This window comes from Chamaea fasciata, unplaced genomic scaffold (assembly GCF_029207755.1).
Source record: "Chamaea fasciata isolate MVZ Bird 193981 ecotype frontalis unplaced genomic scaffold, bChaFas1.0.hap1 SCAF_1, whole genome shotgun sequence".
NCBI lineage: Eukaryota > Metazoa > Chordata > Aves > Passeriformes > Sylviidae > Chamaea > Chamaea fasciata.
The window spans coordinates 12,019,992-12,029,035 of record NW_027094086.1 but is presented as its reverse complement, the minus strand read 5'-3'; positions in this window follow the sequence as shown (position 1 = coordinate 12,029,035).

The following is a 9,044-nucleotide window of genomic DNA, read 5'->3' as shown; positions in this document are numbered from 1 at the left end:
CCCACCAAATGTCATATAAATATCTTTTCCCAGTACACCTGCAGTTCTGCAGAGAAGCAGTTTGACCAGTGGAAACCCTCTGTTGTGGTGTAGCGGTTCCCAGGCTGTGTACTTGTCCTTCCCCTTCTCCTCAGAGGTTGAGAGCGTTGTGTGTGCTGCATCTCCTCCAGCCACACCTAAACCTGCAGTTTAGGATACTGGGTGATTGGAGGCACTTGTGCATGTGGTGTCTTACCTGTTTGCTTTGGCTAAAGACATTTTCGACTAGGAACTTGAAAGAAATGAGATGAAAATTGTTTATGTAAGGCAATGTAGGCCAGGGATTAGTTTTAGCAGTGTAACTGCAATGAATCGCACACAGAATCACTAGGTTGGAAGAGTCCTTCAAGATCGTTGAGTCCAACTCAGCCCTAACCCCTCAACTAAACCACGGCACTGAGTGCCACATCCGGTCTTTTTTAAAACACATCCATGCATGGTGACTCCACCACCTCCCCTGGCAGACCATTCCAGTACTTTATCACCCTTTCTGTGTCAGTATGAAAAATACTGACCTAGATGGTGAAAGAAACCAAATAACCTCCTCCTGTGTTTAAACCTTCCTTTATTCTAGCCTGGATTTTCTTGAGAATGTGTATGTAACTACCTTTTTACATGTCTTTCCTCTTCACCATTTATTCCACTTGAACACTCCCAACATGTGTCTCTAGCTTTGTCTTTGTTGATAGACCTCAAGGCTCATTTTGGACCGCAAAGAAATGTATTTGGTTTTATTGTGCAGCACTGGAAGGTAATGTTAATCCTTCCCCAATCCCCTGGAACAAAGCCAAGCTTCTTAATACTTCTTGGAAATGACTGGGTGACTTTGATAATCAAGATTGCTTTCTTAGGAACTACTTGGTACAGAAGATGCCTTTTGGAAATGGTCCTCCTGGTGGGGGCAGTTTGGGGCTGGGCAGGGTGTAGGAATGATTCCAGGCCCAGCTCCAAAGTCCTTGTGGATCTGCAGTGAGGTGCTGAGCTCAGGGTTCTGCCGGGTACACACAGAGCTGAGTGAGGTGGCACGATGGCCTCGGGTTGTACCAATCTGAGTCTCTGCCCTCAGCTACACAGGCTTTAGGGCTGCACATGGCTTGTGTCCTTGATTCTGAAGAGCTGCACAGAAGTGAATCAAAAGTATCACACTGAACAGGGCAATGGAGGTGTTAGTTTGTGACAGCTTTAATATATTATTATATTCAACTGGGGAAAAAATGGAAATTAGAAGAAACTAATGATGGTGAGGGGGGAAGAAAAATAGTCTAGAAAAAGTGTTGGGAGAAGGGGGGGTTAGCATCTTTCTAACTGATGTCCTAGAGCTTGCTCTTAACAGATTAAAGAAATAGAAATGCATCTCTTAATTACCAGTGTTCAGGAACCCTTCCCTGCCAAAAGAAGAAAGGAAAGGAGCTAGACACAGAAATGGGAAGCACCAAGGTTGGGAGCAGAGGGGGAAGTAAGGAGTAGAAATGGAACTGGAAAGTACTCTGATAGCTTATTTTTTCAGCTTTCTGAGCTTCAAGCCATCAGCATTAATTGGCCCGGATTGTATGTTCACGAGATTTATTTTTAAAAAGTGTTGGAAAAGTGTATGAAGTATTACTCCAGTCATTTGTAAATTAATTCTGATCGAGTAGCTGTTGTACTCTGAGGCCATCTGCTTGTTTAACTGTACCACAGTGTGAGCGATGTACGACTTAACCAGAACGGGTTTCTAGATACACAAATGTCCTGTAGGTGTCAGCACTTCTCTTGTTATTTTCCTGACTCGCAGCAACAGGAGCAGCAGGAAAAACTGGATTTTTTTTTTTGTTGGTTGGCTGTTTTTTTTTAAAATAAAAATATTCAAGTGGATATTCTTTGCCAGTGAACACTATCAAAGCAAAGTTTTGTATAATTAACAGGCAGAGCTCTCCTTACTGGATAAAGAGGCTTCAGAAAATTGACTTGGTTAAAATGCTACTTAGAGAATATCATGTAGCTGTTTATAAAACTGTCTAAGTAATAGGACTAAGCCTTTGGCAAATATTGAAACAAATGACACTCACCGGTTGTAATGTGCTCTGCCATATGCAACAGCATTTCTGAGGTTAAGCATTAGCTCCAGGTTGGCAGAGTTCTGACTTTTGAAGCAGTCATGAATATCAAATGAGACAGGACTTACATGCGTGTACACCGTCATGTTTGTTCATCTGCTGTAAATACAACAAGGGCAGGCTTACTCCAACTCAGCCTTCCTGGAGCACTGGAGTCCAGCTCTGGATGGGTGACTGAGTAAATGTGTGTGACTCAAGTGTCTGAGCAACATGAAGAACTTGGGTCTGAGTCACCTTGGGAGCAGGAGAAACATGGTTTAGCCCAGTGCTGTTTACAGAAGATATATTTTATAGTCATGATTGGGAGGATGGAAGAGTTAATTCAAACCATCTTTTTAATGCATAGGAAGAAAATAGGCATAGAGCACCCTCTCTCTTGGGCTTGGTACTCTCAGCAGCCTCGCAAGTCTGATGATATTAGCATAGCCATTTGATTCAGAAACAGATTTGGAAGTTATGTTTAGAAGACTGCTGAAGCTCAGTTTTGTAGCACTCCATGCTTTTCTTGCTCTACATTGAGCCTGGTTAGCAATTTGTCTAGATTGTCTCTGTATTTCTGACCTCATGAATTACTAAAGAGCTCTTTCCCCTGACACTTGTTTCCAAGGCAGTCCAAAAAAGTATTACTAGCTGAATTTCCATATGGCTGTTTCTAAATTATTGGTTTCTTTGGCTAAGGAGTGTGATTTTGTTGGCTTGTATTCTTCATCAGACCAACACTTTCTGCCCTCTTCCTAGAGAGCTGATGTCACAACTATGCAGAATATGCTCTGAAGGGATTGAATAGGTTTCAGTGACAAAACTGAAGATTTATCCACGGTAGCACATGATAATATTTCAGAAGGGGGAATTATCCAGCATTTTCATCTCTAATCTTTAGCACAGATGCATCTGAGGTCCATTACTGAACAGATGGCAGGATCTATAATTCAAGTGTTCTGTGTAATTTTCTTCAGGATGCCTGTACAGAAGGTGAAGGTGCCATGACTTGTGAGTGAAACAAGATAAAATAAATCCAGTTCTTCTGGACAAGATGGTCTGAAGATTACCTTTTTACTTGACCTTATGCATTGAAATAATTAATTTATCTATATCAAGCCTGCAGATTGAGTTGGTGAAGCCAGCACTTCTGAGGAGGTCACTAAGCCTGTTTTCTTTGAGGTGAGTTGGGTAAAGACAACCAGCCTCGTGCAAAGACAGCAGCAGTGAAGAGCTTGATCTTTGCTGCAAAATAGACCCATGAGGCTGCACAAATACATAAAAAGCCCAAGCCAACTTTTACAAGCAGTGCTGCACAGAAAATGCTGATTTGCTAAAAGGGGAGAACTACATGGGCCTGAGATGACTGGATGTGTGCAATGGATCCTTTTGGATTGATGATCATCCACTGATGATCAGATTTAGTTCCTGCTCTGAATCAGGTGTGCCATTACTCTGAAGTAATATCATCTTCTTTGCTGTAGCTATTATAATTCAAATAAATAACTGCATATTATGAAATAAAACTCTGAAGCCAGAAATTAGGAAAAAAAATGAACATGCCATGTAGGAAAATTGTTTATAGTCCTGGTTCTGAACAGGGCAGAACAGCTGCTTTGTTTATCAAGGGGAAAATCTAGCTACTGCTTTCTTAGGATGCATAACAAACTTACATTTTTCATAAACTGATTTTTAATTCTCAGACAGTGGGACCAATGTGCTGCTGATACTGGAAGAGTACCAACTGCTGCCTGATAGGGCTTTAAAGGTTGCAAACAGCAGGCAGGAATTCTCCAGTCCTACAGAGAGCAGCCTTACATTTAAAAACTTAGACTAATCTATTAGAGAAGTGCTGTTGTGTCTGTTTCTCCTAGGGTAAAAGTCAAGAGCAGCTGTGCAGGAGCTCTTGATTTTTTTAAAAACACTTTGTTTTTTCTAAACACACCCTCTTTCTTCCTATCTCTCTCTATTCATGACTGAATCTCCATCTACAGAGAGGGGATGAGCTTGGTGTGGAAGTTTAAACTTCTGACTGCAGCTCCTGGCTTGGCTTTTCTTTGTCTTGCGTTTCCTTCACCTTCACAAGTTCCTCAGGGCTGATGTGGCCCCTGCCGTGTGCTGGTGTGTGCCTCCAGCAGTGGTCCCTCACTGCCCACCAAGGACCCTGGCTGGTGCGGGTGTGCTGCGCCAGGCAGTCTGAGCTGCATCCCCCCCAGCCAAATGCCTTCCCTCAGGAATGACAAGTCCATAGTATTCAGAGTCCAGCTGCCAACAGCTGTGTGTGCTTGCGGTCGGTGTTTGTACCCCCATGGGGTGAACACTGTCTCTCCCTTTGTGCTTAAAAGGGACCCCTGGACCATGTCAGCAGTGTCCAACCCCATTTGACCATCCCACAATAGGATTCACAAGGCTGGATTCCCTGCTGCCTATTGCAGTGGGGTGGGAGTTGGCTGGCTTCTTGCAAACCCAAGCTGGGGCCATAGCCTGATGGATTACCTCAAGTAATTTGTAGACAGGTGTCTCCTGGTTATCTTGGCTTTTTTGTGGGCTAACAGTCAGGTAGTATTTTGTGGGAGGAGGGAAGGAGAGAGATGGGAAGAAATGATTCTTAGTGCAAGGATCTTATTAGGAAAAAAACCCAAGAATTTTTAATGTTCCTAATAGATTTCCATTTGCTTGAGTAGAGAACAGCTTAGGTAGATTTCTTAAAATATTTAGATGATAAATGTAGTTTGATTAAACACTATGTGGTCTGCTGAAGCTTTGCCATGATGGAAAAAATCTCCCCTTCTGAGATCAATTAGTCTGTACTGAGATCAATTAGCAGCACTGATGATATGATTCAAGAAAAGGAGCCTGACGTTGTGGTACCTCTGGGCTCTTAGCAGAGTTGCAGGAAAGGAAGAGTAGAAATAGCTGGTACAATGCAACTGAGGAGACCCACAAGAATTCATTGCTCTTGCTGCTGCATTCTGTGACAGGGCTGTTGGACCAGCACTGCTTTTGCAGATCTTTCCACTCCATTTCCTCTGTCCCTGCTGTCAAACCCATGACTTACTCTGTGTCGGTATTCCAGCACATAACAGCTCTGTGCGAAGGGTTTTTCCCCACGACAGAGCTGTGCTGCATCTGTCAGCTGAGGCTCCTGCCTGTGCCTCACTTCTCACCTCCCCTTCCCACTCATAGGGCCTTTACTGTGCTTGACAAGAAGAGATGGAGAGAAATGTGTCCCAAACTGCTCCTGAGCATCTTAGGGTCCTGTGGCCTCAGAAAGGTCTGTGCAGGGACCCATGGTTGGAGGGGACAGCTGGTCACTGGGCAGCTGTGGCTGCTGGGTGTTTAATAACCAGCAGAGAGGCCTCAAAGACGTGTAGTGTCTCTGCAAGAAGAAATGGTGTCTCCTAAAGGTGTGCACTGAAAACAGAGGCTTTCAGAGCTGCAGAGCTTATGTAGCCATTATATTTGAAAAGATTGCTCTGTGGACAGCAAAACTTAAAATTGATGTTGTCAGAAGCCTTGCAAAGTGTTAGAGGAGGGGTTATATGCATGGGAAAAATGCAGCAAGCTTTTTTGAAATTCTTTGGACCCTTTTTAATTGTTGCATTTCCACCTCTGAAATAAATCTTTCCAATCATAATGACTACAAAGTTTTAATTTTTCTGGGGCAAGGAATTGAGTGGCATCTCAGGAAAAGGGTAATTATTCTTGAAAGAGGAGGTGTCATTCTGAAATAGGGTTATTTTTAACCTGGGATAAGGTGTCCCCACGGGGTGTTACACTGCCATACCTGAGCCGCTGGTCGCTATACTGGAGCATAGCTTGCCCTTTCCTCTGTCCTCATGTCTTTTTACAGGTTTCAAATACTTACATTTTGCTTTCTCATATTTTATGGTCCCTTAGATTTAAAAGTGGAGCTAAATTATTAGCAAGCTTCAAACTGCCAATCCAACTTTACATGCAAATGAAGGCAAAAATGACAGAAAATGTTCAAGTGCTTCAAAGAAGTCATCAGATGAGCTTACCTGTCAAGGGTGTTTTTAATCTCATATATGTCTGATAAAGACTGTAGCTCTCCTCCAGAGTCAGGCTTGGCTGAGGAGAAAAAAAAAAGAAAAGATTTTGCAGAAACAGGCTCTTACCTCCAAACTAGCTTGGACTTTTGCAGATAAACATATAGAAATGTACTGATAGATGGGACACAACCATCTCGTCCTGTCTCCCATCCTGTGTTCCTCAGTAAATGTCTGCCCCAGGGTGCTCTGCAGAGGTTGAATGCCCTGCAATTTTCTAACTATGCAAAGCTGCTCCATGGAGATGCATCTCTATGCAGAGACTGGCCCAGCTCAGCTGATTTCAACCTGTTTTAAGGGATCATTAAGAATGAGGCTTCAGCTTCTGGCCCCGCCTGGTTGTGAGCCAAAGCAATGGAGACCCTGAAGCAGAAACCATCCAGAGTTTGGAGGCAATGGTTTCATGGACAGCATGGCCACAGGGGACTTTGGGGGTTGAGATGTGCAAGGGTTGAGATGTAGCATGTTTGTGTCCTGCTTCTTCAGTTTGTATAGTAATTTCTCTTAAAAAATGTTTAAAAGAGAAGGGAGCGAATGGTGTATGACACTAAAGTAATACTGGACATCACATATTTCCTGGGGGTTTTGGCTCTTTATAGCAGCTCCAGTGAGCCTGTTTGATTTCATTTCTCTGACACCCAACATGTGCACACAGCAGGGAGATGGAAAAGTGTTTCCTCTGGGGTTTCATCGAACCCCCAGAAGAATTTGTTTATCCCCATTCTGAATATGGTTTAGATATATATTTAAAATGTTCACTGTGAGAATATATATCTATTATCTCCTTGCCATGATCCTGTAACCAGATACCTAATGGTCCCCTGGCTTCAAAAGTGAGTCCCAGGAAACTGCTTTCTTGAATTACCTGGGATTATAAAGCAATTACAGCCTTAGCACATTTTACCTTGAAAAAATGGTCAAAATTTGCATTTGGGGAATATGTGTGCGTTGTGGTGCATTTTGGGTTTTGCCAAACTTCTGCATGCTTTTGTTCCTTGTTTTAAAATGGTTTGTCCTATGTGCCCTATGTAAACCCCTTTTTGGTTTTACCTGAGTTATGAGTCCTGTCCATCACTCTGCAGCCCCGCCCTGAGAACTGGAAAGTTCTAGTGAGACTGTAGAGTTATTCGGCAGGTTCTCAGTTCTCCCACTCCCCTTTTCATGTATCTAATTGTTCTACTGATGGTCCTTTTGTCCTGGGTCACTCCCCGCCCCGCTTCCAGATTGGTTCCAAGCTGTACCCTGCCCCTTTCCACACCCCCAGTACTTAAGGTGAGATCCAGAGGGAAAAACTCACTTTTTACGTGGGCCACCCTCTGGGCGAAATAAAACCCAGTTGAAACCCACGTGAAGTCCTCCTTTGTTCCTCACCATCACCACGCTTCTGCCCAAGGCAAAGACCCACTGGATCAGAAGGTGACTTAGCCTACTGAACTGTATCTTTAATGCAAGCTTGGTGCAAGAGCTCGCCGGAGAACGGGACACGAGTTCCCCGAAGGCAGCACCGAACCACCGCAGTTGTGCAATTTTTACATGCCCTGATGTGAATGACTGGCACTGGTGTTTTAGACTGGGAGTGAATTAGATTCCTCTGCTGACTTATTGCGCTGCAGAAAAATGAAAATGTTGTCCACACAGTGGATTTACTTTTTCATATGGTGGGTAGGGGGAAGCCGTGTTGGTGTCTTTGGAAACATATGCTTTGGAGCAAATATGGAAAATGATCCAAGAATACATTCCTTGCACTGGATCATTGAAAAGGCTGTGGAAATTGATGCCTGTTATTTTTGGAAGGAAAGAAGTCATCTGAATATGTATTTGAATTTCTTTGTCTTGGTCTTTCTAGAAAAGCACTGCAAATGTGGAGGGCTGAGTGAGAAGGAGTGACAGCTTTCACAGCCCTCTTTGCTCCCTGCTATGCTCAGAGGTGAAGAACAAGAGGTTAAACTGGGCACAGTAGCTCAACTCCTGACATTAGCACTCCTGCCAGCTCCTGCTGCCCTTTGCAAGTTGTATCTCTGCCTCTTTCTTTGTCAGAGAGATGTGAATGCAGCATCACTGGCCTTGCTGAAGGCCATGAGAACTGAACTTACTGCCACACCTCTGCAGAAGGTCTCACAGAGGAGATGGGTGCTGTAAGAGCATTTCTGGTGCTGCAGGTGCAGCAGAGGGAGCCTGGCTGGGCTGGTTCTGTGCTTGGTGTCCCGGGGATGCTTCAGCACAGCTGCTCCACAGCTGTGCTGAGCTCCCTTTTGTCAGGGTTAAGCTGCAAGAAAGCCACTATCTTAATTTGAGCTAGGTCTTTGCGGGGGAAATCACAGGTTCACTCTCTTTCCACCAAATGACTTTGGCAAGGCTGGGCTGGAGGCCTTAGCAGCATGCCTGAGCACCCTGACCTATCTAATAACAATTTAATACACTTAACACAGAGCTCATAAGGACTAGCTGGTCTTAGAACTTAATTTGGCAACTTTTGTAAAGGATAATAAAAAACTTTTTTATAAATATATTAACTGCAAAAGGAAGGATAAGACCAACCTTTGTTCTCTACTGGATGCAGGAGGGAACTTAGTAACTGCAGATGAGGAGAAGGCAGAAGTGCTTAACTCCTCCTTTGTCTCAGTCTTTAGTGGGAAGATGGCTTGTCCTCAGGACAAGTGTTCTTGTGGACTGGTAGATGGTGTCAGGGAGCAGAATGTTCTCCCTTCCTGTTATCCAAGAGGAGGCAGTCAGAGAACTGCTGAGCTGCTTGGATGCTCATAAATCTTTGGGACCAGATGGGATCCATTCCAGGGTGGTGAGGGAGCTGACAGATGAGCTTGCAAAGCCACTCTCCATCACTTACCAACAGTCCTGGCTC